Raw genomic sequence first — 6,000 nt, 5'->3', positions numbered from 1 at the left:
GGCCTGGCCTGGCCTGGCCTGGCCTGGCCTGGCCTGGCCTGGCCTGGCCTGGCCTGGCCTGGCCTGGCCTGGCCTGGCCTGGCCTGGCCTGGCCTGGCCTGGCCTGGCCTGGCCTGGCCCCTGGCCTGGCCTGGCCTGGCCTGGCCTGGCCTGGCCTGGCCTGGCCTGGCCTGGCCTGGCCTGGCCTGGCCTGGCCTGGCCTGGCCTGGCCTGGCCTGGCCTGGCCTGGCCTGGCCTGGCCTGGCCTGGCCTGGCCTGGCCTGGCCTGGCCTGGCCTGGCCTGGCCTGGCCTGGCCTGGCCTGGCCTGGCCTGGCCTGGCCTGGCCTGGCCTGGCCTGGCCTGGCCTGGCCTGGCCTGGCCTGGCCTGGCCTGGCCTGGCCTGGCCTGGCCTGGCCTGGCCTGGCCTGGCCTGGCCTGGCCTGGCCTGGCCTGGCCTGGCCTGGCCTGGCCTGGCCTGGCCTGGCCTGGCCTGGCCTGGCCTGGCCTGGCCTGGCCTGGCCTGGCCTGGCCTGGCCTGGCCTGGCCTGGCCTGGCCTGGCCTGGCCCTGGCCTGGCCTGGCCTGGCCTGGCCTGGCCTGGCCTGGCCTGGCCTGGCCTGGCCTGGCCTGGCCTGGCCTGGCCTGGCCTGGCCTGGCCTGGCCTGGCCTGGCCTGGCCTGGCCTGGCCTGGCCTGGCCTGGCCTGGCCTGGCCTGGCCTGGCCTGGCCTGGCCTGGCCTGGCCTGGCCTGGCCTGGCCTGGCCTGGCCTGGCCTGGCCTGGCCTGGCCTGGCCTGGCCTGGCCTGGCCTGGCCTGGCCTGGCCTGGCCTGGCCTGGCCTGGCCTGGCCTGGCCTGGCCTGGCCTGGCCTGGCCTGGCCTGGCCTGGCCTGGCCTGGCCTGGCCTGGCCTGGCCTGGCCTGGCCTGGCCTGGCCTGGCCTGGCCTGGCCTGGCCTGGCCTGGCCTGGCCTGGCCTGGCCTGGCCTGGCCTGGCCTGGCCTGGCCTGGCCTGGCCTGGCCTGGCCTGGCCTGGCCTGGCCTGGCCTGGCCTGGCCTGGCCTGGCCTGGCCTGGCCTGGCCTGGCCTGGCCTGGCCTGGCCTGGCCTGGCCTGGCCTGGCCTGGCCTGGCCTGGCCTGGCCTGGCCTGGCCTGGCCTGGCCTGGCCTGGCCTCCTGGCCTGGCCTGGCCTGGCCTGGCCTGGCCTGGCCTGGCCTGGCCTGGCCTGGCCTGGCCTGGCCTGGCCTGGCCTGGCCTGGCCTGGCCTGGCCTGGCCTGGCCTGGCCTGGCCTGGCCTGAGCCTGGCCTGGCCTGGCCTGGCCTGGCCTGGCCTGGCCTGGCCTGGCCTGGCCTGGCCTGGCCTGGCCTGGCCTGGCCTGGCCTGGCCTGGCCTGGCCTGGCCTGGCCTGGCCTGGCCTGGCCTGGCCTGGCCTGGCCTGGCCTGGCCTGGCCTGGCCTGGCCTGGCCTGGCCTGGCCTGGCCTGGCCTGGCCTGGCCTGGCCTGGCCTGGCCTGGCCTGGCCTGGCCTGGCCTGGCCTGGCCTGGCCTGGCCTGGCCTGGCCTGGCCTGGCCTGGCCTGGCCTGGCCTGGCCTGGCCTGGCCTGGCCTGGCCTGGCCTGGCCTGGCCTGGCCTGGCCTGGCCTGGCCTGGCCTGGCCTGGCCTGGCCTGGCCTGGCCTGGCCTGGCCTGGCCTGGCCTGGCCTGGCCTGGCCTGGCCTGGCCTGGCCTGGCCTGGCCTGGCCTGGCCTGGCCTGGCCTGGCCTGGCCTGGCCTGGCCTGGCCTGGCCTGGCCTGGCCTGGCCTGGCCTGGCCTGGCCTGGCCTGGCCTGGCCTGGCCTGGCCTGGCCTGGCCTGGCCTGGCCTGGCCTGGCCTGGCCTGGCCTGGCCTGGCCTGGCCTGGCCTGGCCTGGCCTGGCCTGGCCTGGCCTGGCCTGGCCTGGCCTGGCCTGGCCTGGCCTGGCCTGGCCTGGCCCTGGCCTGGCCGCCTGGCCTGGCCTGGCCTGGCCTGGCCTGGCCTGGCCTGGCCTGGCCTGGCCTGGCCTGGCCTGGCCTGGCCTGGCCTGGCCTGGCCTGGCCTGGCCTGGCCTGGCCTGGCCTGGCCTGGCCTGGCCTGGCCTGGCCTGGCCTGGCCTGGCCTGGCCTGGCCTGGCCTGGCCTGGCCTGGCCTGGCCTGGCCTGGCCTGGCCTGGCCTGGCCTGGCCTGGCCTGGCCTGGCCTGGCCTGGCCTGGCCTGGCCTGGCCTGGCCTGGCCTGGCCTGGCCTGGCCTGGCCTGGCCTGGCCTGGCCTGGCCTGGCCTGGCCTGGCCTGGCCTGGCCTGGCCTGGCCTGGCCTGGCCTGGCCTGGCCTGGCCTGGCCTGGCCCTGGCCTGGCCTGGCCTGGCCTGGCCTGGCCTGGCCTGGCCTGGCCTGGCCTGGCCTGGCCTGGCCTGGCCTGGCCTGGCCTGGCCTGGCCTGGCCTGGCCTGGCCTGGCCTGGCCTGGCCTGGCCTGGCCTGGCCTGGCCTGGCCTGGCCTGGCCTGGCCTGGCCTGGCCTGGCCTGGCCTGGCCTGGCCTGGCCTGGCCTGGCCTGGCCTGGCCTGGCCTGGCCTGGCCTGGCCTGGCCTGGCCTGGCCTGGCCTGGCCTGGCCTGGCCTGGCCTGGCCTGGCCTGGCCTGGCCTGGCCTGGCCTGGCCTGGCCTGGCCTGGCCTGGCCTGGCCTGGCCTGGCCTGGCCTGGCCTGGCCTGGCCTGGCCTGGCCTGGCCTGGCCTGGCCTGGCCTGGCCTGGCCTGGCCTGGCCTGGCCTGGCCTGGCCTGGCCTGGCCTGGCCTGGCCTGGCCTGGCCTGGCCTGGCCTGGCCTGGCCTGGCCTGGCCTGGCCTGGCCTGGCCTGGCCTGGCCTGGCCTGGCCTGGCCTGGCCTGGCCTGGCCTGGCCTGGCCTGGCCTGGCCTGGCCTGGCCTGGCCTGGCCTGGCCTGGCCTGGCCTGGCCTGGCCTGGCCTGGCCTGGCCTGGCCTGGCCTGGCCTGGCCTGGCCTGGCCTGGCCTGGCCTGGCCTGGCCTGGCCTGGCCTGGCCTGGCCTGGCCTGGCCTGGCCTGGCCTGGCCTGGCCTGGCCTGGCCTGGCCTGGCCTGGCCTGGCCTGGCCTGGCCTGGCCTGGCCTGGCCTGGCCTGGCCTGGCCTGGCCTGGCCTGGCCTGGCCTGGCCTGGCCTGGCCTGGCCTGGCCTGGCCTGGCCTGGCCTGGCCTGGCCTGGCCTGGCCTGGCCTGGCCTGGCCTGGCCTGGCCTGGCCTGGCCTGGCCTGGCCTGGCCTGGCCTGGCCTGGCCTGGCCTGGCCTGGCCTGGCCTGGCCTGGCCTGGCCTGGCCTGGCCTGGCCTGGCCTGGCCTGGCCTGGCCTGGCCTGGCCTGGCCTGGCCTGGCCTGGCCTGGCCTGGCCTGGCCTGGCCTGGCCTGGCCTGGCCTGGCCTGGCCTGGCCTGGCCTGGCCTGGCCTGGCCTGGCCTGGCCTGGCTGGCCTGGCCTGGCCTGGCCTGGCCTGGCCTGGCCTGGCCTGGCCTGGCCTGGCCTGGCCTGGCCTGGCCTGGCCTGGCCTGGCCTGCCTGGCCTGGCCTGGCCTGAGCCTGGCCTGGCCTGGCCTGGCCTGGCCTGGCCTGGCCTGGCCTGGCCTGGCCTGGCCTGGCCTGGCCTGGCCTGGCCTGGCCTGGCCTGGCCTGGCCTGGCCTGGCCTGGCCTGGCCTGGCCTGGCCTGGCCTGGCCTGGCCTGGCCTGGCCTGGCCTGGCCTGGCCTGGCCTGGCCTGGCCTGGCCTGGCCTGGCCTGGCCTGGCCTGGCCTGGCCTGGCCTGGCCTGGCCTGGCCTGGCCTGGCCTGGCCTGGCCTGGCCTGGCCTGGCCTGGCCTGGCCTGGCCTGGCCTGGCCTGGCCTGGCCTGGCCTGGCCTGGCCTGGCCTGGCCTGGCCTGGCCTGGCCTGGCCTGGCCTGGCCTGGCCTGGCCTGGCCTGGCCTGGCCTGGCCTGGCCTGGCCTGGCCTGGCCTGGCCTGGCCTGGCCTGGCCTGGCCTGGCCTGGCCTGGCCTGGCCTGGCCTGGCCTGGCCTGGCCTGGCCTGGCCTGGCCTGGCCTGGCCTGGCCTGGCCTGGCCTGGCCTGGCCTGGCCTGGCCCTGGCCTGGCCTGGCCTGGCCTGGCCTGGCCTGGCCTGGCCTGGCCTGGCCTGGCCTGGCCTGGCCTGGCCTGGCCTGGCCTGGCCTGGCCTGGCCTGGCCTGGCCTGGCCTGGCCTGGCCTGGCCTGGCCTGGCCTGGCCTGGCCTGGCCTGGCCTGGCCTGGCCCCTGGCCTGGCCTGGCCTGGCCTGGCCTGGCCTGGCCTGGCCTGGCCTGGCCTGGCCTGGCCTGGCCTGGCCTGGCCTGGCCTGGCCTGGCCTGGCCTGGCCTGGCCTGGCCTGGCCTGGCCTGGCCTGGCCTGGCCTGGCCTGGCCTGGCCTGGCCTGGCCTGGCCTGAGCCTGGCCTGGCCTGGCCTGGCCTGGCCTGGCCTGGCCTGGCCTGGCCTGGCCTGGCCTGGCCTGGCCTGGCCTGGCCTGGCCTGGCCTGGCCTGGCCTGGCCTGGCCTGGCCTGGCCTGGCCTGGCCTGGCCTGGCCTGGCCTGGCCTGGCCTGGCCTGGCCTGGCCTGGCCTGGCCTGGCCTGGCCTGGCCTGGCCTGGCCTGGCCTGGCCTGGCCTGGCCTGGCCTGGCCTGGCCTGGCCTGGCCTGGCCTGGCCTGGCCTGGCCTGGCCTGGCCTGGCCTGGCCTGGCCTGGCCTGGCCTGGCCTGGCCTGGCCTGGCCCTGGCCTGGCCTGGCCTGGCCTGGCCTGGCCTGGCCTGGCCTGGCCTGGCCTGGCCTGGCCTGGCCTGGCCTGGCCTGGCCTGGCCTGGCCTGGCCTGGCCTGGCCTGGCCTGGCCTGGCCTGGCCTGGCCTGGCCTGGCCTGGCCTGGCCTGGCCTGGCCTGGCCTGGCCTGGCCTGGCCTGGCCTGGCCTGGCCTGGCCTGGCCTGGCCTGGCCTGGCCTGGCCTGGCCTGGCCTGGCCTGGCCTGGCCTGGCCTGGCCTGGCCTGGCCTGGCCTGGCCTGGCCTGGCCTGGCCTGGCCTGGCCTGGCCTGGCCTGGCCTGGCCTGGCCTGGCCTGGCCTGGCCTGGCCTGGCCTGGCCTGGCCTGGCCTGGCCTGGCCTGGCCTGGCCTGGCCTGGCCTGGCCTGGCCTGGCCTGGCCTGGCCTGGCCTGGCCTGGCCTGGCCTGGCCTGGCCTGGCCTGGCCTGGCTGGCCTGGCCTGGCCTGGCCTGGCCTGGCCTGGCCTGGCCTGGCCTGGCCTGGCCTGGCCTGGCCTGGCCTGGCCTGGCCTGGCCTGGCCTGGCCTGGCCTGGCCTGGCCTGGCCTGGCCTGGCCTGGCCTGGCCTGGCCTGGCCTGGCCTAACCTGGCCTGGCCTGGCCTGGCCTGGCCTGGCCTGGCCTGGCCTGGCCTGGCCTGGCCTGGACTGTCACACCCCCCCTCTCCCCCCTTTGGTCATGACGTTGGTAATTGCACTTAAACTTTCACTCGCATTGACGCAAATAGTAACATTGCATTGACACTGACATTAACTATGATAGTTGCTATAGCTGTAACAGTGCCAGTGACAGTCACAATAGCTGTAGCTGTAATACAGTGGTTGTGACAGTAGCTGTAACGATAACAATTACAATGACAATGGCGATATTTTGTAATGTGTAACGAATCTGTAACAAAAAATAAATAAATTAATTAAAAAAGTTTAACAAAACCATCTGTAGATAAATACATATTAAAATAAAAAAACTGTTATCGCCATCTATGTTTAAATTCTTCAATAAGAAAAAACTATTTTTGCCATCTATCCGCTAAAAAAATTATTCTTCGTATTCCTGCTAATTGTTTCTATTAAAAATAGAAAAAAAGATAGATAATATGTGCAAAAAAACCGTATCTAAATTTTCTTCGTTCTCAAGTTTCCTCAAAATTTGTTCATTCGTGCTATGATATTCTGTGATCGATACATTAATGAGAATGT

Source organism: Apis cerana, linkage group LG8, assembly GCF_029169275.1.
Source record: "Apis cerana isolate GH-2021 linkage group LG8, AcerK_1.0, whole genome shotgun sequence".
NCBI lineage: Eukaryota > Metazoa > Arthropoda > Insecta > Hymenoptera > Apidae > Apis > Apis cerana.
Note: the sequence above shows the minus strand (reverse complement) of the source record.